Raw genomic sequence first — 25,012 nt, 5'->3', positions numbered from 1 at the left:
AGCAGTGGTAGAAGCCAGCTGTAAAATAACATACTGGATTGTGACAAAACAGTTGCTGCTATGAAATCAGTGAATACCAGGAAGAATTTAAACTAATGTTGGCTAATCAAGTACACTGTATTATATAAATTATATAGATACAGAGATAAAAATCTTGTATTATATAAATGTTTGCTGAATGTAAATTTCAAGCAAACAAACGTTTTTAATGACAGTTGTAGCAGTTTTAAGAAGTGATCTCATGTTTGTTTATGTATGTCTGTCTGCCATACTCACAGCACATGACACCACTGTAAATTTGGTAATGGAAAAAAGAAGTAAAAAAAAAAAAAAAAAAAAAAAAAACAAGAAAAAAGGAATGATTCCTTTACATTTTGTTCTTTAAATCTCAAATACTATTTTTTTTTTCAGATTATCAAGCAAGTCTGACTGATAATGTATATCACTTACAGTGGTATAGGTAAGACTTCCTTAGGCCCAGGAAGTTCCACAGGAAGTCAAGCGAGCACCATTACAGAGAAGCCATCTTACCTACTCTGGACAGGCTCAGCGCTACTCTGGGCCCTCTTTCCAGAAACCTGACGTACTGTCCTTTTTCTTTTCGTTCTACTCCCGTCAGGTCCCTGATGCCATCTCATTGCTTCACTGGTTGCCTCCCTCTTTATACAGCCTTCATATCCACCATTGCATTGCAGAAGAGGGCCTCTCCAGGTCAGAGTCAATGCTCTTGACTGCCAGTGAATATAAGGATGGCACAGTGATATTATCACTGGGAATCCCAGTTCATGACACCTTTTTCCTACACTCATAGAATCCTGTCTAATTCAATAACACTCTGGGATTTCCAGTAGTGGGAAAGAATTAGTCCCTGTTATGGTCTTTTTACAACAAAAAAGCAGTTGTTGACTTCTGCACGTGATTTTTTAATTCCTTTGGAATTACACCAGGAAACCAGTGTGAAGCATACGGACACACGCCTAAATAGTCTTTCACTAAGGCAAGAATATGTGAAAGTACACATACTGAATTCTCTGATTGCCACCCTGGTAACATGAACCATAAATGACAAAGGGCATTTCTGTACAGAGAGGGCCATTTCATTCACATTACTCATGTTAGTTAGGATGTTTATTTTGGATTTGCTGTCTTCCTAAGGTGCCAGCTCTGAGGGAACTAGTTAGCATGGAAGTGTTAGGTACAAAGCAAAAGCCCTTCACCTCAGAGACTGTGCTTCAGTTCTGACCATAGGTCAGAAAGGAAATAAGATAGGTAATCTCAGCTCTGTCCCTAATGACCAGTATTCCACATCACAATGCTACACATGGCTGTCAGCTTCTGCTCAGGAGAGGCCCAGGACACAGCCAGCGTGGAGAACTAATTACCCTCCCATCCCAGGGAACAAACGGGCAACCCAGCTCAGCAGGCTGAGATCACTGGTGAGATACGGCAGCAGGCTAATAAAGTGGAGGAGCGTCACATGTATGGCTGTGGAATACAGTTCATGAGGCGCTTTATTTTTCCCTCATTAATGAGGATTTTACTTTAGACTCACTGTATAACATTAACATATTAAAAAAAAATAGAGCTGATTTATTCAGTGAGCCTGGTGTTGCAAACATCACCTGCCTTTTGTTTTTACAGGCCTAATTCACATGGGCCAAATTAAGTCCAGACTTTTACGAGTGGGGCATAAAGGGCACAAAGAACTGCTTCCTCCATCAGAGGAATAAGGAACTATAAATTGGCTGCTTACACTGGAGAATCCAGAGGTAGAAATTCATACAGTGCCAGCAGCACTAGTTGGGTCAGTCAGGCCACATCTGAGCTGGATGAACTAAGACAAGTTCTCATTTCCTCCTAACACCAAGGCAGGGTAACCCAGTAAGGAAGTAAACTCTTCAAAGAGCTGATGCTAAGCGTTCTCCTCTTGCCCCCAGTGGAGCCGCCACCACCACCCAGGGTATCACTGCTCACAGTGCACAGAAGGGTGTCTCTCTCTCTCCACGTGGCATGCAAGATTAATTAGCACACCACTTAATACTTACTGGGATGCAACAGCTTACTATAATTACAGTGTTCGCTAACTGCCTAGACCATAGGGTAGAAATACCTGGCACCAGAAACACAGGTCACTGCCAGTACCTGTGCACACAGGTGCACGACTCCATTACAACCACCAGCAATGCTAGGAGAGCCAGCAGGGCTTTTTTTTTTTTTTTTTTTTGATCTTAATATAGCACAGAACATACACAAAGCTTACAGTAAAAACAGAGCAGCAGGTGTAAAAGGGTTACCTTAAAAAGCTTCTGGGTTTATGGCTGTTGTAATAGCAAAAGCATTAATTAAAAGGAAAATAGATACTGAATGAAGCAATTAAACATTGAAAAAAGAAACATCACTGTTCCCAGAAAGGTACCTTCACACAGAAGTAATGGAATCACACATCTGCATATGAACCACAGGCCCAACAACCCACCACCACCTCTAACGCACCCTTAATACTCTAGTCGTGCACCCATGCTTGAGCATTTATACCTGACAACAGTTAGGAGCCTGTGCCTCTACCTCTGTGGGATCCTGGGAACTGTAGTCTGTTAGATGGCCTTTCTTTTGCCTGGGTTACTTTGGCTGTGTTAAATAACACGATTTTAAAAGATTTTAAATATTTATAGAAGTATGTGTGATGCTGGGCTCTTTCTCAATTAAAATGTAGATCTGAACTTTTTCAGGTGATGGGAATTATAAACACAGCTTTGAAAAATAGCCTGGTCTGAACAGATAGGAAACTATGCCAAGTTTATCTTGACCTGACTCAGACTCAGCAGTGTAAGTTGGAGATGTTTGTCTTTTCGTTACGAGCACTGATTTTTGGGGTGCCACTATAGCATAGGTGAATGCCATGGTAGCCACATCCCCTTCTTCTTAGAAATAAATTTAGTGTTTTAACACCCATTAAATGCAAATATATCAACTAACGGTATATTTGACTCCTCCCAGAAGAAATAGGTAATACTCATTTCAGGTTGATGTTCTCCTACCCTGTATGGACCAAGAGTCTAATTCTTAAGAAATCCAGGCTGAGAGATAACTCCTTATACTCTCAAGGAGGGAATGCTCTGGGTCAAAATATGCCTTCCTAATGGTGTTTTCTTTTGTGTTGCTAAGACAGCTAGAAGAAAAGGGACGCACTACAGGAAACAAGGTACTCTGTGATAAGAGTAGGCTGCCAACTTTGTCCCTAGATTTCGCATCTATCATATCCTAGCAGTAGCATGAGAAAAACACCTGTAAGCTTCAGTGGTAATCAAGGAAAATGAATCATACTGTTCCCACCCTTTCTGAAGAAGACAAAGATTTGCAACTTCTGCAGACTTTTCCCTCAAACTATATGTCACTTGAAAATGTCAAATCAGCTGGGGGGTAGATGTAGAATCAGGGTGGAGTCTGTTTCACTGGAAAATAATCATAATCAGCCCTCTTTTAACTGTGAGGAAATCTGTACAGAGAGACTACTAGACCAAAGACAAGCATTGCACGCTCATAGTTTTTTAGAGTTTTGTTAAGAGCATGTGTCTCTTGCTAGAAATATTCATCTAGTTCTCATGTCCTGAATTAAGCTTAAGCATTAATTTTACTTGCTGCAATGTCATTAAGCCACCAATAAATGCAGTAAGTTCCAAAACTGAATCACTCCTCATGAACCCAGTCCTGGCAGATGCTCATGTTTTTCTGGATGAGAAACAAAATTGGCAGAATGAGGCACAGGCTGGACTTTGTGTCTCTACACCCAGTAACAGAACCAAACTGGTATATTTAGAAATCTACCGTGGTGAGACACAGATCCAAGACAAGGATGCCCTGGTTCATAGTGTCCCTCTCTGGGCCATATCACAGATCAGTGATCCTTACACAGGCCAGATGTTAACTAAAAGTGGTTACCATGGTCATAATTTGATATGGGGTACTGGAAGGTAATGGGGTACTGGAAGGTAAGGCATTAAAAATACTTGAATTTTAGAACTTACATTTAGGCAACTGTAAATAAACTTTGCAAACACAAGTAAGTGAATGGATTTTGCCATAGAATTCACTGAGGATTTCACCCTATACCTTTTTAGTTTACCAACCCTATAAGCTAAACTTTACCAAGTTTACCAAACTTTACCAAGATGCTGCCGAAAATAGGGCTAAAGGATCAGGTGCATGTTGATTGCTTTAAATCATATAGTGATTCCTGGTATAATAGAGCTTTTGTATTACAGACAAGTTTTGCTGACAGAGGCAAAACAATCTTGCAGAGATGGTAAAAATTATTATCACTTACATTATCATAACACATGGGAGGCTTAGCTGATGACTAGAATCTATCACAGGCAAATATGAAAGACAGTGAGAAAGAAGTTTTCAGAATGTAGCATCTTCTATTTTATAAGTGACAAAGATAGCCCTCTAAAAATTAAATCTGCAAGAAACATGAGAGACAGTAGTTTTGCCTGAGATCTGTTTCATATTCTTATTAACATCATTCCCTAGGGGCAAGTAATTCTGAGTGTGATACAAAGTTTATAATATGCTGAGTATAATTATAATGAGGATTGATTAAGTTGGTAGCCAAAGTACAGTAGCTTTATATCTGAGAGAGCATCATAAAAGAAAACCACATAAAAAGTTATGGAATAAACTATACACAGGGACTGACAACTATCTCCCTAGTGAAATAACATCAAAGCTGATATACGTTGTATGCAAAACAACCCACAAACAGAGAAAATATTCTAATCGTTTTAAGGTTTCCTTGTCAAAAATTTTAAATCTGAATACATTACATGCTGCAAAAGAGAATAAAGTATTGACAGCTGTAGCTATTCCATGCAATTAAGCTCAACATGCCCCTTTTTTCAGTGGCTGTTGAACAACTATTTTTGCCTTTGGAATTTTCTTCTGAGTTTCACAGGAACACTTGGCAATAGAAACAGTTTTTGAAGAAATCATTTCAGGAACTGATTCATCCCTGATTCTAGGAGAATTAAAAGAGCTAACTGGTATAAGGACTCATTAAGTCAATCCACTGTTTTAAAGTACTTTCTCCTTTTGTTTTACATTTTTATTTCACATCTACCTGAATTTCTGCTCTGGGTCTGACATTTGAATGTGTTTTGAATTTGTAACAGTGAACCCAGCTAGCTGAAGTCAAACAAAATGTGAACATTTCATATGCCTGAGTTCTCCTTCTCTGACAGGCAGAATTCCATGGATACAGCTTTTTAATTATTATTTCTAGGTCATCCTCACTTAAACGACCAAAGAAGCAAAAGATTATCTGTACCAATGTTGTAAAGTGGAATAACCGTCAAGAATTTTGAGATTAATTCTCTGATGGGCTGAAATACTGGCCCCAAACCAGCAGTGAACTCAAATGCCTCCCTTTGTAGGGAGTCATTCCAGTGTGCAATTGTGGGTGCCAAAATTAATGAAATGATTCAAATGCTAAATTTAAAGCATCTGCTTTGGAAGACCATTGCTAACAGACCAGCATGCTTCATGATCAATATCATTTTAGTGTAAAGTGTAAAATATATTTACTTCCATCTTAACAGTATAGCAGTTATTGTATACGACTATGAAAGTACAGTACTTTTTAGGAACATAGGACATAGAACTAGAAAGCACCTTCTAATTCAGCAAATTCATGTCCCAGTTATTGCAGACAACTACATCATGAGAAAAAAAAATTACAAGTAGTTCACATCTCATCTTAGCACAATCGAGGCATTCTACCCCATTGCTTCATTACTCCACTTTGACACTTGCTCTTCTGATTTTCAGCCTCAGTGTATTTGGCTTATCATATCCAACTGTTCTTTCTCTGATCTAACACTATCCTGAGTTATGAAGACCTCACAAAGTTTCTAAATTTTTAAAGAAAATTGCAAGAATAGTCTATCTACATGTTTTACCCAGAAATGCAGAGCCTTTAATGATTCAGATATAGCCATGTGAAAAAAATCTGTAGGGCAGAAGGGATGACAAGTATCACTGAACAGAGTATTACAATGTTGATGTATAAATGCAGCATAAAAAAGGGTAATGCTGGCTTCTGCAGCAAAATGATATTGACACAATTAGTTCGATGCTGTTTTTAGAGTTTACAGAATATGACCTCTGGATTTTTCATCTTCAAAGGTTACTTCTAATTAGCATCCAGTGATAACATGTTGGAGATGCTTCTTTAAAAGATATCACAGCTCTAGCAATGAGTACTGACATGGTATCTATCAAAGTCTCATGGTGCCTGCAATTCTGACAAAAGGCACTCCAAAGGACTGGCACGTACCACCTTATTTGCATTTTTGCATTTCATTATGCTCATAATTGCATACCACCACAGCAATTCTTCCACACTATCTCAGAACACATTATCAGCTACGTCTGAAATAAATGCTTAAATGTCAACAATTGACGAGCAAGAAAAGCTGACCTTTGAAGGATCCCATTCTTTTGAGAATTGCCCTGGTATGACTCACTCCTTAACTTTCTGTTTGTGCTTGATAACACCAAAGGAACATAGTTTCTGTATGGATTGGATTGTTTTTATGTATTGGAAATAGAGGGGAAGTCAAAGAGCTGTAAAAATACAATCCATTTCTACTAGTAGTCAGATGGGTTTGACTGAACATTTGCAATGACAATTCTTAAAGTCACTGAAACATTAAGGTAAGTGGACATTAACATTAGGCTACAATGGAATTTCTATGGAATTATATGTTACATCCACGTTAGAATTAAAGTGAATTTATCCATGATTAATGTTATGACAATGAACAAAACAACCTTTCTTCCACAAACATGCTAACCATTTTACACATTGTAAGAAGTGCTTGACAGTTATAAATAGCTAATCTAAAAGCAAGAAAAACTATTCACAGTCATCTTACATACAGTGCAATATTGACTAGCCTTCACTAGATTGAGCTTACATATTGCTATGGTTTGTGTTTTTACCATCATTTCATGGCTCCATTTACGTCGATTTGCATAGCAATTTTGGTGCACATTTTAAAAAAAAAAAAAAAAACTAATCAGTTTTAGCTTAAAATAAATTACACCACCACAGAAATTGCTGCCACTGTCCAAAAATGCTAATCAATTTTGAAAATCTACATCATGGCTTGCATCCCAGATTTTTTCCATCCAATCCACATCAAAAAGAAATGATAGAAAATTATGTTAACATGTTTGACTGCTTGTTTGCTTGTTTTAGTCAAGGCATTGGTTATGCTTCAATGGCAAACTAATCGCCTGTTTGGAATCTCATCCAGTTTGTGTTACTTTTTTAATGGCAATATGGAGATGTTGAGGAAGATTTCAACATAATCCATACCGAAACTTTTGGATTCTGTAACAGAAGCATTTTCAGAATGTATTAGTAAAATCAGTTTCAGAAGTATTAGTAAAAAGAAAATTAAACTGTTTGTTTTGACCAGTACTACATTCTTCTGTGGAAGGACTTCATTTCCCTCTATTAGATTTTGTTTTAATGAGGTGAAAAATACAACAGATCAACCTAAAAAAAAAAAAGTCTGAGAAATTTGCTTTTTTCAAAGCCTATAAAAGATCATTACTGTAGGTTTTTTTTTTCTTTTTTTTTTTTTAACGTTTTAAATGAAACAATGGTTATAAGCCAGTATTTTCACCCACTTCAGCTCTGGTTGACTCATATCTGAGTACAAGAGTGGGGTCTTTTTCACACAGCTTTCACACAGGTTCACACATTCCTAATTACTATCTGTTGTGGTAACAAGGCTACCTGCACCTCTGTCCCCAAATTGTTTCTGTCTGCTTCTGCTACACCTTTTGTGAATGTATAGGACCTTTTTTTTTCTATTTTCCTTAGGATATTACTATATAGTTCAGTACCCTGTAGAAACAACTGAGCTACTTCAAGATTAATTAACCTTATTGAATATATGCTAACAGAGCTATTGAGCTTCTGGTACTGCAGCTAATCTCCATTTCATGGCTGCATTGCTTCTAAATGAAACAGTGTACAGATAAAGTAAGCACCAAAGGAAAGATGAGCCCAACAGTATCCACAAATCTAGAAAGAAAAGGTGTTGCCTTTTGTTCTCTGCAATTAAAAACATCTTGCAGAGATTCATATTCATGGCCAGTACTGTGGTTCAATCAATTATCTGGTCAATTCCTATTTTAAGAAGCATCAAACAGTGTTAGTATCTCTTTTCATACACAGGTGTATGCTGCCTTGACTCTAGGGGGCCGGGATATCATCCAAGGTGAGCAAGGACTTGAAAGGATTAGACTTGCAGGTAGGTTACTTTCAGAGGTGTTCCTGTATGTTACCTTGCAAACAAAACGGCCTTTAGAAATAACTGGTAAGAGGCACATAGGGAAAAAATAAAATATATATATATATAAACAAAACAAGATAGCTAACAAAAATATGCATTAAAATTTCATTTAGAAGTCCTATTTTGCACATTCAGCTACACATGAGAGTCGCTTATTCTTCCAAAACAACCTTTTCTGTATCATCAAGTCCTGAGGAGCTTTCTAATTCATTGCTTCACCTTGTTTGAACCACATATATTTGCTGTAGTTTTAATAAATTGCACGATGTCCAGATCTCTTTTAAGACGGCTCATGTGAAATAAGGATGCAGAAGCACTATATATCCCATCACCCTTTCCTTGTTGAAATAGGCATAAAAATAAGAGGGAGGACAATAGCAATAGACTTGGATCCACCAAGTATATCCATCATCCTTATGCAGTATGAAATATATGGCAAACTATAGACCTTGACAAATTTCAGTACTACTGACCAGCATTTTCTAAAAAATGTATCTATTATTTTCCCTAGTTTAGATGTTTGAAACATCACTTTTTAAAAGCACTTCAACATGATTTCCATTTAAAAATCTCCTAGACCTCATTAAGATCGCGTTCTTTGTTTCTGGCTATTGAGAGAGCTCAAATAAAGCTGAGACTCCTCATTATAAAATATTCTGCAACATGATTTAAAACAAGGCATGAAAAACTAACTGTAAAAACAACTTCCCACATGGATATGATTAACAACCAAGATGGAAGCATTTCTTGTTGTCAATAACAACTTCCAGTAATGATTAAGATGGGCCATTATAACTGGAAAAAAAAAAAACATAAAGCATTCCCCACATTAAAAATATATATAAATCAATATTTTATATGAAAAATAGCACTGGAATTATTTAAAGCAATTCATAGGTTTATGTCCTTTTTGTGTGAAGTTGGAAAATGAATTATTTTTTTTTTTAGTTATGGTGTGTTTACTATAAAAACATTTGTCACTGTTCTTCATTGAGAGATAAAATGCTGGAAATGCACAGTGCACTTATTGGACAATTTAACATGCTAGGGTCAGGCACTCTGAGACTTCACAGTAGCACAACAAGAACAGATATTGAAGATGCTCGAAATCCAGATTATGGCTTTCAGAAGACATGGTGTATTGTTCACCCAGGTTGAAAGCAGATGTATGTTTATATACTTTAATCTTGGCTCAGATGTGAGCTACCATGTTAACAATTTTGTTGCCCAGGCTGCCCTGGCTTGGGATTTAAATAAAAACAAATTACAGGTCTTAACAGTGATAGATGGACTTCTCTTACATTTGTGTAGAGTATTTTTGCCTTAAGATTAAAGGCTTATGCATTTATCTGCATAAACTAACCCCTGGAGTAGGGTACTGCTGACATTTTCCAAGAAAAATGAATATCCTAACTTATTCCAAAGAGAAGACTTGGTATTTGTATGGCCAGAGTGACCTTTGCAAGTGCCCTTTCAGATTAGGTGCACTACATGGAAAATTGTGCTCTTACAGTACTCCATAAATCATACCTACCAATTTTCTTTAAAGGGGTATGTAAATATCAGTGTACCAGGTGGGTAAACAACACTAACCTCGTACAAATGGCTTGAAAATTGAAGAAAAGCACCTTATTTTGCTGCTGAAATTGCTTTTGAAGCCCAGCATCGTGGCTTGGGTTGTAGAATGCATGAAATGATTTGTGCACTGGGAATAGAAAATGGGTTGATGATAACCACACTCGACACAGTTCCTATGTTTCTGAGTTCTTTCGATGATCAAAGATATCATTGCTGTATATTACTTTTCTTTGCAGATCCCAAATGCATGTGAATTTCAAGTGACATACACATTATCTGCATGTTTCCAAAATGGACAGACAGCTTTTTAGTTTGTATTTCTCATTTGAGCTGGTTAATGTTTCTGGTCCAGTTTCTGTGCGAGTCTCCTTGCAATAGTTGTGTAGTATTTCCATTTAATAAAAATAAGGCAGAAAAGTTCATGTTCTAAAGAAGAAAAAATTTGAATTTGCAGCCTTTGAAACCTTCAACAGTGTTATTTGAATAAGTACTACCTATGAAAGAAGGAAGATGTGTTAATTGTTGCTAAGCTGTAACAGATAGTAAAGATTCTGAATCAAGAAAGAAAAAAAAAAGCTCTGGTTTTAGATATACTGGTAGGGTAACATATATACCATATATATCATAAGTACCTTGATGAAACTTTAAGAACCAACTTCAAATGTGATCCTCACAAGATGATTTCACTTCAACTTTTAACATTTGTAACTGCCATTAATTCTGGAGGTCTCATTTCTACAGACACGTTGTCCTTATGTTGCTTATCCCACAATATTCCAGAGGTTTTTGTATAAATATCTACAGAAAACATTGCTACCTCATTTAGCAATGGATAATGAAAAAGCAGAATTTAAAGTTCTCAGCCAACATCTATAATCCTGGCCTTATGCTTAAATAGAATTTAAGTACCTGAAGATACCAAATGCAACTATCTGATTTTTTGAAGAATTGCTTTGATAAGTAGGAGCCAACATTCATATAAAAGTAAAGGTGAGACTTAAATTTGAGAAATATGTAAGTCCTAGGATCCAAGAATGCAGTAAGACAAAGTACTGACTCATCCTAAATACTTTTCTAATAATTTTTAGGCCCAGTTCACTGGTGTCAATAAAATCATTTGGGATCTTGCTTAGCAAGGCAAATGGGAACAGCAAGAATATACAAGTAACATTTCCAGAAATTTCCAGTCATTTTGGCTTTTGTTTTACTGTAGAGATGAATATCAGAAGTCCTGGGCTCTCACAGCTTCAGTTGCATTTATTGATGCTCAAACCCTCTGATGACATGTCAACCTGGGCAACAAAACCCAAACTCTTACATAGTTCTGAAATATGGACCTTAATGGTGTGACTGCAATCATGTTATAGTAGTAGAAGCTGGGAGCAGAAATAGGATCCACTTTTCTTCTTCTTGCCTACTACGTGATGTTGAAATAAACAGATGAAAATTGTAATCAGCCATTTGGAAAGATGAAGTGTGAGTAAAGAATAAAAGCCATAATCCATTTCTAGCATATGCTTACAAAGGTGCCTTAGAGTTATATTGTGTATCAACATTTCCAGTGTCCTCCTTCAAAAATCCTTAAATCAGCTCAGCTCAGAGTGCCTTCAGGGCATAAGACAGAAGACAGAAATGCTTGCAGGAAAGTATTTGAAGCATTTCTGAAAACAGATTTATTTTTCACAAGAGGGAATAAACCCAACAACAGAAGGATATCATCTACCTCCCAAAGAAAAACAACACTGGAGGGAGAAAAGAGCTGCAAATGCTGTAAAACCAAGCTTGAAGTATTTCTGGTAAATTTGTTCTCAGTGAGAAGGGAAAAGAAATCATGGAGAGAATGAGGTTATTGTCTGAGGACATTTCCAGCCTGCATACCTGTGAAAAAAAATCAGGTTGTACCTCCTTGCTAGCAGCAGATCACTGTCATGTTACCACTGGTCCACCTTACAACTTCTTCAGAGAGACAAGTTTACAGAGGGGATCAATGAGCAAACCTGTATTTAAAACATGATTTAAAAGCAGCTTGAAAGACTCATAATATTTCAAGTCACAAGAGGACACACAAACACCCCAGAGATACAAAATGCCTTACTGGGAACATGCCACATGTTTATCAGCTGTTCCCATCTCCTTGCCACCTCTGACTTCATGTGATCAGTAGCACTATGAGCTTCCAAGAGCTTACAGTTAGCTTGGAGATGCTGAATTTCTGCTCCCTACAGACTATCTAAAAGACATGTGCTTCCTGCAGCTATTCTGGTGGGGGGGGATTGTTTGTATTTTATTTTATTTTATTTTATTTTGTTTTGTTTTGTTTTCTCTTGTTCTTTATTCCTTGCATTAGCCAGGGGGAAAAATGCTCATTCTTAGAAGTTACAGTGTCACTAATGCACTGCATGGGAAAACTTTGGGAACAAATCTATCGTTTCGAGCTTAACAGACAGATGAGTTACTGTAAGTTAGGTATTCCATTGCATCCAGAATCTAAGGATGTAGAATTTCTTTCATTTAAGATTAAATCAGAAACAAGTGTATTTCAACAAGGGACAGCACAGCCCTATTTTGTTATTATAGAAGTATGCGATACATTTAAAGAAACTATTTAAACCTCAGAACCTTTTGTTAATGGAAGTCTCGGTTCTCATCTATGTTTTGCACTGATACTGATTTAACACAAGACCAGGAAAAATTAAATTCAATACAAAGACTCATATTAGTAGCTGAAAACGTGCACTGTTTCATCTAGCTCCAAAAGGCCTCATTATAACAGAGAAGTGGATTACCCTTGACTGGTGCAGTTATGAGGAAGCACCTGAGAAAACCTTTGCATTGTGGTGAAAGGAATAGTTTGTGCTTTTTTTCAGAAGTGCCTGTATGCATTAGGTAGTGAGGGGGCTGATTAAAAACCACTGATGTTTGTATGCCTGAGCAACTTACATGTTTTTGAAAATTCCCACCTTTTACAAACATGCTAAGGGAGTAATTTTTAAAGGAGCTTGTGGATTTTGCAGAGATGTGTTCAGTTATTGGCATACTTAGATTTACTCGCAAGTTGTTGGGAGTTCAATATGATTACTCACAGGTATAAAAAGTAAGCAAGTACACACATGCTTATAGGCTCATGGCTGAAAACAACCCAGAACTTGGAGGCAGGCAGAATACAAATATTTTCAAGGTCACTTCTTCACGTTAGAAGCATTTTTTAAACACAGCACAACATTGCATACAACATACTGTTGGAGAGGCTATGGAAAACGTGTTATTTTCTCCAGTGGGGACTGGAAATAAATATAACGTTATTATTAGTTATCCATTTAAAGTATCTTTTGAGCTCTGAAGGAGCTGCATCGTGCCAAGCTTTATAAATATACTGCATCTTCAGTCTCCCTGACTCCCAATATTTAATGTCTCATTCATTACCCTAAGGCCCAATCCAGTTTCCAGAGAAGACACTGATTTCAACATACCATAAGGATGCAACTGGAGCCTGTGTCTAGCTTTCACAAAATCACCAATTAAAAGAGAATGTCCACTTTCAAAAATACTCTCTTAAAACGTCTGTTTCCCAAATACCTTGGTAAGATATAACTCAGTTTCTGTTTACTGAAACCTCTAAACATCACATGATCTTGCATCTACTTGCACAAGAGAAAAAAAAAAAAGTATTTGACAGACACTGCTAATAATGAAAATGTTTTTAAACATAAGCTCTAGCTGTGTACCAATCGCTGCCTAATCAGGGTTATGCTTTTCAAATTATATTTTGTCTTCTTTCACCTCCTGCCTATTATGTGAAATAAAAAGAGAAGTGCTTAGGCAAATCCTTGATCTGTTCACATATATTTTTAATATTAATATGTCAGAACAGTGGCAATAATGATATTAGGCAAATGACGGAATTCTCCCCCCAGCTGGACATGTTAATTGAGAAGCCAAATTTTAGAGGCAAAGTTCACGTCTGTGCAGATGGCAGGACAATGCCGGATGGCAGGCCTAGGTCAGTGTCAATCCCAAACCGTACTTTAATGGCTCACTTCTCTGATTTTTCAACGTCAGCTGGTCCCTGTGGGGTGTATAAGTTGGAGAAGTCTGTCTGTCTCTGCGGTTTTTTCTGCCCTTGACTCTGGTACACTAATTTCACGCAGAGAAGATGCCCCTATGTGTGATAATAAAAAGAAGAATTTGCACTGAAAAGCTCAAATGAGAAAGAAGGCTTCAATATTGCCTTTAGTGCTGACGTGGCTGCATTAAAATCAATACCTTACTTTTGCTCTTGGAGGACTTCAAGTTTGCTCACATCAAGCTAAATGTATTCCCCATTAAAATCTAGTCACCTGACATTTCCTTGTTGTTTTTGTTTGTTCTTGTTGTTAGTTGTTGGGTTTTTTTTGAGGGGAGGGGGTTGTTATTATCTTTATTTACATTTATAGTGAAGCCACTTAATACTTTGGTCAGGATGGTCAGAGTTTAAGATGCTTTATTTTGCTGCAAGTATATAAAGGTATTTTACCCTTTGTCAAAATGCCCTGAATATCGTTTATATTTAAATAATATAGCTATTATCTCCTTCAATATGATCTGTGAATCAAAAGCTGAATGTATATACCTATATATTTAGAGAGATTTATAGTTATACAGCGTCACAAAAAGACTTTAATAGTTTCAGTTTCCTAAGTGATATGATTATTTATTATCTCTAATTAAAATGCAGAGCTTGGCTTTCTGCATGAGACTAGATGAAAAGCCTTTTTAATGAAAAGAGCAACTATGAGCTCTAAATTTCTTTATGGAAGAGATAACTTATGTAATCACTGGTAACCTTTTTCAAGAATATTATCTCACTATTTATAAAACAATACCTTCTTTACTTTATAAATTCCCATTTACATATGAAAAAGTGCTTTATTGATGCCTTTGATTGATGTACATTCCTCTTTCAGGAATACCCTCTTTTTTCCATCTTACATATGCCAAAGCACATACTTCCTTTTGACGTTACCTGCAATGATATTTTAAAATAATTCTCTGCTTGAATTATCAAGAAACACAAAATTCGTTTGTTCGTTCTCCAAATAAAATCACATTGTGTTTCCTTGTTTTGTAATGCTACATTAAAAATGTTTTCTAATCTTATAGTTAAAAGAATGCAAACTTTAACCACTAGGAGCAGCTATGAACAAAGGGAAAAATGCATTTGTTTTCCTTTCTTATTGTAAGAAAACCTTCAGGTATTATAAATGTAACTATTCAATGAATCAGTAGCAACCAAGAATTGAAAGTAAATGCCAGTAAAATTTGCCCACATCTGTATTAAAAAATGAGTCATAAAGTCATATAATATCATGACTTATTTAATTTTTATATTGTTAAATTATCTCTTTTATTTATAAACAAGGAGGGATTGCTATCATTTAAGGAAAAAACAAACAAACAAACAAACAAAAACCACTATCATACCTACGATACCATACGATCCAAATGTGATGTGGTTGATGTGATCCATACCTTATGGATATTTCACAGCCATATCAGTTTTGATTCAAAACACACTATAGTCAAAGGTAAGACTTTCATTGATTCTAATGGGCTTTCAGTCAAGGTCTTGACTGTCTCTTATTTTTTTTCATGAAACAGAAAAATTCATTATCCGTGGAATTGCCTGGTGTGACTAAGGGCAGCAAATGAGTTCAGTGATGCTGCATTTGTGTAAATGTGGGCAAAATTTAACCTTGTATATTGACAGATAGCAAAAGAGGTAGGCAATGTGTTTAACTAAACATCTCTGTTGTACTGTAATCATCTGGTCTTGTGTTTCACTAATTAATGGCTGTGTAAAGCGAGAACATTCAAATAGACATCATTTTAAAATCCATTTACTGTTTACAGTCCTTGCTTTGTAACTTTTTACTCAATATTGATTATCTTTTAACTTACCTCCTCTCAAACCAATACCTCACCATAAGTAATTCCATTTCTTACTTCAGACAAGAAGCCACCAATTTTGATTAAGGACATAGTACCAGCCAGTCCAGATTTCGTGCAACAGTCTCCTAGTTATCAAGCTAACTTTTCTCTAGACCTCCTGTAAAGTTTCTGTAGGCCTCTCTGAGAGAAAATACCTATATATAAAGCAAAGTAATATATTTTTAATTATACATACGCATCTAGTCCATGACGTTATCTAGCCAGTTGAACTGGGTTTAACCTTACAACTAATCTAGTCAGGGAATGGAAAATAATAATCTACATAAATCACTTTAAGCTTGGACAGTCAGTCTGAATAACATTGTATACAGGAAATAGTACATACTGATCAAACAAACATTTAATACTGTTTTACAGGCAGCAGATGGGAGCACAGTTTATATTAAGTTGCCTGTAATTTCATTCACAACATTGTTAGCTAGACTTTATTCTACTAATGAAAATATAACTATATATCTTCAGGAAGGACAGCCAATATCCTGGAAAACAGATCAAAAGAGCACAGAGTAATGTAGAAAGAGAGCCATTCAGGTGAACAGAAAGGAAATAGACTTACCATTTAATTTTGAAAGTCTTATTTAGATCAGTGATATTTTCATTTCTTCATATTGTTAAAAACGCATGTAAGTGCACATTCAAAATTAACAGAGCAGATTTTTTCAGTAGTCATTTCTACGTACATGGGGAAAGACAGAACTGATACAATGCTGCGGAAGTCAATAAAAAGACTGATAAATGCCAGTGGACTTTAGATCAGTATTAACACAGGCTTTCAAAGTTAGTAACACAAAATTGATTCATATATTTGGAGCTGTACATATTTCAAAGTTTTTTTCTCAGATAGCATCCACTAACTCCAAGCAGTTCACTTAGTTGTTCTTAATACTGTAATCAAACCTCATCCAATTCATCTAATTTTCCTCTCCTATTAGCAACACCAAAGGTTAGAGCTATCCCCTATAACAATAAACTATCTTTATAATTACTTTTAAAGACTAGAATTAAAAGATGGACTTTGTATAGTGCTGTTACACTTGCATTTGCAAGTGCCTAGCGTGCCCATGCAGATTGCCTCCATAGACAGATGCATGAGGTTACTGCATGCATACATTGCTGGCTAGCAGATAAAGTCCGCTTTGAGCAAGCACGTGTTCATAACTGTGCTCAGTTAAAATGAAAACTCTCTATTTAGTAAATTACACTGGTCTGTTATGGGTCTGGTATTATTGGATAATACTTCAGATTCCAGTGCTTCTTGTGATTAAAGACAAAAAAAAAAAAATCCCGGTCAATTTACTTAGGAAGAACACATATGCTACAACAACTCAGGTCTGAGTAGCAGATGATGCAGATTTATAAAATCATACAGCACAAGCTGAAAAAGGATGGGGCAGTCCAAGGAAATCTGGGGAAATTCAGATCATTCCTTCTATGTGTAATTCAGATAACATTATGCAGGCTTAGTATTTGACATCATCAGATATTTTTCAGCCTTCCAGTTACTCTTAGCAACTGCGTTGAACTCTAATGCAGTATGTGCATTATTACCAATGGGAAATCCCTGGCATCAAAGGATTAATTTTAATCTTTGTCGTGCTTTAGTAATAGGAAATAAATTTTACCTAGTCATTGTCCTAGTCAAGTCAAATAAAGAAACTATATCTGCTGACGAGCCATTATTATCACAGTCAAATAGATTAGCATTGATTTACTGTAGGTAAAAGATGTTGAAGGGTCCGTTCTGTATGTTCTCTGCGGCAGCATGATTATTTACTGTAAACCTACACTCTGATTTTCTCCTTAGGCTGGTATTGTTATTATTAAAGCTAATTCACATGAAATTATGGTAGCTCTCCTGGTCTACAGTCCTTGGTCAGAGACCTAAGCAGGTGTTTGCTTAATAATTTGGTCAAAGATCAGTGAGTTAAAGGTTAGGCCATAGAGGGGAAGAATGGAGAGGTCAGAGCACTTGCAGGAGGGGTCTGAGACTTGATCTTCCTGAGTCTGGAACGGTCGAACCTCAAGGTCACCCATTAGTGATCTTGCTTTAACGGACTGTGAGATGTCAACCATAAATTCACCATGCCAGCACCTTTAACCCTATTAATACTTTGACTACAGGAAATAAAAGCAAGAACCCAGAAGGAACCAGCCCATGGAGAATTATTCACAAAATGTCCATGAGATTAGATAGATTAGATTTATAGAATAAAGCTCACAACTCTTAATACAGCTCTCCAAGGAAAATTATTAAAAAAAAAAAAAAAAGTCCTTCATTACTCCATTTTAGAGAGAATCATTACATTCTATATCAAGATGGTAGATAAAGACACTTTGCACACAACACGCATGTACATGTGATAGTGTCTAAGTGTACACATATTTTAGAATGTAACATTTTTCTAGGATAATGGAAGTAGGAATTAATGAAAATAGAAACAAAACTGAACCATTGCTTGTTCACCAAAACTGTACCTATGTATGCATAGTCAAAATTTTATAATTTACATCCATAATTAGAGGATAACACAATGAGTAGTCATCAGAAGCAAATCAGTGTAGCAGATGTTTTCTCCTTTGTGTTGGTGGCTATGGTTTGATGGTCAACTATTTTAGCATGGAGAAGCATGTGACCACCAACTGTCAATTGGGAAAAGATGACACTGTCTAGTTAGGAATTTAACCTTAGAAAGAGCTTCCCTCCTTCCACTCTCCAATGCCAATTCAAGACAGAGTAGTCCTGAAACAGTCCTGAGTTGCGGACATTCAAATAGTCTTAATATCTAAGAATCCTAGATTGGAGTTTCAAATAATTTCACATCAAAAATATGTGAAACTGCTTAGTAACACCAAATTCCTCAACTCCTTTTGGGGTATCCTGCATCTCCAGAGCCTGAGGGACTCATCTGTTGCTTTGTCCGGAATCTTCTGTTACCATAATGAATTTATAATATTAATATAAATTATTCTATAGATGTCCATAATACTCTTTAAAGAAAAATAAAGCTCCTGGTTTATCTAAAAGAGATTACAATCTAGATTAGAACCAGAACAGTATGCTATGACTATTCATACAGAGATGTAAAGGAACAGCTGATGGAGCCATCTGAGAAGTCAAGATACTTGGCCAATAAAAGAAGTAACATCATGGACCAGGTTAGGAAAATGTTTCCCACTGTTATAGTTAGGATGTCCATGAGACAATGAGACTAAGACAATGAACTTCTTCCACAGGGAGCTCCCTGGGACTCCTGGTGAACAACTCCATCCATTGCAGGACAAGGACATAGAATTTACAGGCATTAAAGTGTCATGAAAGGGAGCAGAAGGGTGGGAAGGGTAAGACATAAAGGAACCATCCACTTGAGATAAATGAAGACATCACAGCAGAATAAAAAGAGATAACAACAGACAGTTGGGTGCAGAGTGCTAATTGGAAGTCTGAACTGAATCAGTGGCCCCAGCCCAGCATTAATGAAATATTCATAGACAGTCACACAGCGCACTGTCAGCAAAGGACAGGTTGGTTTGCCTTTTAGTGAGGAGAATTTTACTATACCACTGTTCCCGTGTTTTCTGTACCCTCACAACTCTGAGGCTGTGGTAAGACAAGACATACAATTGCTGTAAATTGTGTTTTGTCTATGAAAACTTCATACTGGGTAACTTGGCTTAAAAAATTAATTACATAATACATAAAGATCAACCACATAGGAACTTGAGACATCCGGAAACTTCATAGACATCTTTCTCCAACTTCTAGTCATCCTTTCCTTGACTTTTAGTGTGTTTTGGCTTCTATGTATTCCTGTCTTATGAAACCTGTGCAAAGATCTGAGCAGCGTTTTTCATATGTGGGCAGGAAGGAGCATGGTGTTTCAAGAGAAAAGTAGCTTTCCTATCAATAAAAATTCATAGGTATTTCAAACTGAGAAACTACTCCTGACAGAGGCTGTCATCTCTCATATGGTATAAAGTGCCCACAATTCCCACAAAGATCAACAGGTTCTGGGCTCCATCCAGAGGCCCTCAGAACTGAGCCCTTCATCCAGCACACTTGGCTTCAGTTCATATCACTTGAACTCACATTGTTCAGTTGGGCTTAAATCTTTACATAAACTGTTTCCTCAATTGCACTGCATACCGTGCATGCTGCTGTGTGCACCTGTTTGTTTTGATAGCAAGCACAATAGGATATTTTGTGGGTTGAAATCATCCATTGTAACAAAACAGTCTTTTTTTAATTAAAAACAATTCTGGAAATGAAAACACAATATGAATATGTACAGAAAATGCTTTTATAAGGATTGAAAAGTAAAATGTGTCAAAATATTATTAGAACCTCACAAGTATTTGGTGACACAAAGTCAGTTTTCACAGAGCAGCTTTGTTTTTAATGGGCATAAGCTTGTCTTTTTAAATGATCTCTAAAGGATATTCTAAGTAAATCTTTAAAGTATTCCATTTTAAAAATAAAGAGAATATATTTATTAAAGGTAACTGTATACTTATAGTGCTCTATGTTCTGCTTGCTAATTAGGAAGGAAATGCACCGTTAAAAAATCTGATCAGGGAATAAGATTTCCAGTCTACTTAAATCAGTATGAGTTGGTATCCATTCACAGAAAGCCATATCCCATAATACTTCTGCATGTTGAGCTTTCAGTAATTACAAGAGGAACAGCATACAAAAAAGCCTAAACTATAAGACAGAGACTGACTGTGTTCATCTTTAACACTGTGCCTTTTACTTTGGGGGCTGTGCTCGTAACTGCCTGCAAGTACCTATACCCTCCAGTCTTGTGGAGAACTCTACCATATACAAGGTGAAAGTATAAGGTACCATAAGCTAATGATACTCATAAATAATTATTTTCTAGACCCTGTTGTTTACAGAGAGCTTTTGAAATGGAAAACACCTTTAAAGGCATAGAGTTATAAAAGCATTATCCTTTCCCCTGTAGATTACAGGACAGACAAGCACAGTAATCTCAGAAATCTCTAGGATGACAGAGAGAAAAATATCTAACTTTCTTAATGATCACCACTGAGGCACAATTAATCCAAGCCTGGGAGAGGACAGATGAAGATCTTTAACAGCGCAGGAAAACCACAGATAGAAATTTCAGTGCCAGCCGTATATCAGTAGTTAGGTAGATTCCATCTCTGTAGGACAGAGCTATTGGTACAGTGTGTAACCTCCCACTACATCAGGGAAGGTGGATTAGCCTTAAACCGGGACAGATGTTGTTCTACGGATTTGTTGCTTTCTTTTGAATAAAGGAGACTGATGTTGTCTTCCAGAAATCAGTTCACTGCCCAGCACAAAAACTTTGCCCTTTTGTCCCCTTTGCATGCAGAGAGAGGGGAAGCTAACATGGTAAAATTCACTCCTGGGCAAGAGGCCAGAACATGGCCTATGTACTATTAAGCCTTCAAAATAAGGTTTAAGTGGGACTTAAGTGGTGCATGAGCCTTTTGTTGGCTTTCTGCCCAGAACTGAACTTTACCCACAGAGAATATTATATGTTGTCCGTGCATTGTCTCCCATATATGGGTGCAATGTAATTCTCCTTTGTCACCCTGACAGAATGCCCAGCATCGCTTGAACCGAGTTGTTCTAAATGGTCCAGAGTAAATTATGCCTCCTGCATGCAATACAACCAAGAAAAGCATTGCTAACACAGGAAGAAAGTGTCTCTTTACACTGAAGGAAATTTAATTTTCTCAGGACTGCTATGCCAACAGGGTAAACAGTATGGACTCTTGTTATAGAAAGATGTGGTTTCCGGCATTTACTTCTACAAAGTAGCATATAGATTTTCTGCAAGTCTTTATTTTTATTTTCACTTACCAGATAAGAAGAATCTCCCTACCAGTATGCTTATGTAGCATTCCTCATATTAAAATGTAGCTGGAAGTATTCCCACATTTATGAATGTGCTTAATTTAATGCACGAGTAGCCTTTCAGATTCAATAGAATCGCACGGACAGTAGAAACAAATTAAAATATAAACTAGATCTTTACATGAGCGAGGCCCAAAGTCCTACATGTATTCCTGAAATGCAGGCTTCCCCCTTTTAAATTTTTTTTTCTGTTTTTTTTTTTTTTTTTTTCCTTTGGAACTAGAGTTGTCTCTTTCCTGATTGACTCATTTTCCTTTGAGAGTTGCTTAGATAGGTTACTAAGAGGGTTAGAAAACACAAGAAACAAAAGTTTAATGACTTGCAAAATTATGCACAATACAAGAGAAACACACATATCCTGGGCATTTCCCAGCCTGATATGGTCTTAGCTGGAAAAAAAGGATGACAGGGAGGGAAGCAGAATTAGGAACAGAAACCTCAGATATCCTGGAATGAATAATAAATCATAATTTGCTATTGTAAATTCTTCTGGCAGCTCTTAAAAGTGACCACAAGTAGTCTGTCTGACAGATAGTGAAGGGATCCAGAACTGCTGACAGGTTTGTATATACCAAACTGATTAACACTTTATATTACATAGGCAATTATTAGGGGCTTTGAATTTGAGTTCTTACATTGCTCTTACTTCGAAGCAACCAGCTGTATTTTTTTTTCTTCTGTTGATACTTTCTGTAAACGGCATGTGGAACCTGATGATTATCATTCGTTTTTATTTTGTTAGTAGATGGCTCCAACAGCAATTCGTTAAAAGTTTCTTCATTTATAAAATATGAAGTGGCTGACCTAAGTTAAACCAATTAGTAACTTTCCTTTATCATTTTTCTAGGTGCTTTCTTCATTATGAGATATCAATCAACTGCATGGCAGTAAACATGCTAGTTCTGGTATTTGTGGAATGTTCAGATCATCAATTGAAGTACACGCAGTTCAAATCTGAAATATTAGCAGTTCAAAAATCCATTAAGATCCGTATCAGATGAGCTGTTATAATACCCATATTGAAATGTGTTGCACAAAATCAGCACGTGACACCTTGGAACTGAAAGAAAATATTTCCTGTTACTACAATGTTCATACAAAAAACTCCAGATTGCATTCAGTGGACAAGATAAAATGTTTTTCACCTAGAATATGCTCCCTTTTAGTAACACCATCTTCATTAACAATGTTCAGATTAGTTTCTTCAGAAAAAGCTTCAGGATGAAAGTATTTTGTGCAATACAACTGAAAAGCAATTCAGCTATCTGTTGAAAACAGCTAAATATTTTACCTTGTTTCTACAAGCAGGATCTTTCAAGAAGATGATAATTTTAGTTCCAAAAATAAAAAATAAAAAAAATAAAGGCACATTGCTTCAGATAATATGCATGACTCAAACTTAGCCACACTAAATTGGTAGCACTAGATGTGGTCTTATCGGTATGTCTGCCTAACTGTATCACACACCTCTGTTGTCCGAAAATCTCAACTACCTTTCCAATTACACTGGAGTGGAAAGCAGTTGTTGGATTTTATATCAAGCAGAAGAGAAACTAGTCTGTGCTCTTAGGTGTATTTTCTGAGTTGAGGAATATTAGAAAAGTCTACAAGATCAGGTAAGGCTTTTATTCACATGAGTCTGATCCTGAAAGGATCAGGCCAACCATTCACCAGATATGTTGATCTAATAAATTTGTGTTTTGGAAAAAGGCAGGTTAAAATGATAAATGTCAAATATTAGTAGTTCTTTTTAAAAAGGCAAATCCCCTGACACTTCACCCTCATTCCTTGCTCTCCCCTCCACAGATGGCAACGAGGTGCACAGTAAAAGAAATTAAGATGATAGTGTGTTGACAGGAGGAAGGAGACTCCAGTTTTCATCCCTGCAGACAACAGAAATGACATCACGTCTCCTCAAACTGACACATTAATAAATCTAGTATCACCTGAACTTTTCTGGAAAAGAGAACCTTTTACACTAGCAAGTTATCTGGTGTCAGTAATAATAGGATTCTGTATCATATTCTACTCCATATATGATGGCAGAATTACCTTTTGGGCCCTAACAAGTTGACAGGGGTTCATTTTGCTTCCTCTTTTAATGACATCTTCTTTGCAGGTGAACTGCAGATGTAATGACTTCCTCTTTTGCCTCTGAATACTCCCGAAATGTCATCATGACCCAAGACATCTCAATCTGGCTTAATGCAAACAGGAAGCAAAGGGTTTTTAAAGGTGAAACTGATCTTGCTAATGAAGAAGTATCACTCTTCATCTGGACAGGGAGCACAAAGCTTGTTAGATCGAGCTAGGTGAATGTCACAGGTTAGAGTTCAAGCATAACACAGAATTGTGACTAAAGATGTTATCTTCTATTTGTGTAGAGATACACAGTCAAAACAAAGTAATATAAGTCTAAGTATTTTGGAATGACCCAGCAAGGTATGAAATAAACATTTGCTGGAGAGGTCAGCATTTTGATGACCTTAATCATGAATAGTTCAAATATTTTTAAAAAGATGACAATAAACATGTAAGATTATGTTTAAAAGAAAAAGAGAAAAAGGGATAAACAGAAAAGGGAGCATAAGGGATGCTATTGTAGCTCATTGCTCCAAGCTGGAGAATTCACACAAAAGTGTCTGATTTGTATGTTTAGCTACAGCATTTCAGATTGTAAAAATACTTTATATTTGCCTCTAAGTTGGATTCTGCACAGACTATGTATACATATATATTTTTAATGCACTAGAGAGCCAATTAGGAGCCTCAAGTAATCCAAGGGCTTTTTGCCAGTGTGAGTAGAAAGCAGCTTGCTCTTCAGACTTACAAAAAGTTCACTGAAGCCACTGGACACTTACATACACAAGTAAAAAAACATACACAAGTACCAACCATATCCTGACTACCTTTGTAAACTGAAAGGAGACCTACCTGTACTGCCTCATCATCATAATTTTTGTGGGAGACGGCATCCATCATGTTGAGAAATCTGAGTATCAGTGGAAAACATTAACTTTCAAAGCCTTTTCTGACTGTATAGAAATGGCACTGGCAACGAAATTTAGCTCACCTCTTTGCAGATGTCTTTTACACGTTTAATTCATTTAATAATGTTTTGTTTATAGTCCAGGTCTTGGTGACACTTTTCTATTTAAAGCAGCACACT

This window comes from Cygnus atratus, chromosome 11, assembly GCF_013377495.2.
Source record: "Cygnus atratus isolate AKBS03 ecotype Queensland, Australia chromosome 11, CAtr_DNAZoo_HiC_assembly, whole genome shotgun sequence".
In the NCBI taxonomy this organism is placed as follows: Eukaryota; Metazoa; Chordata; class Aves; order Anseriformes; family Anatidae; genus Cygnus; species Cygnus atratus.
The sequence above is the reverse complement of the archived record's forward strand: the minus strand, read 5'-3'. Positions refer to the sequence as shown.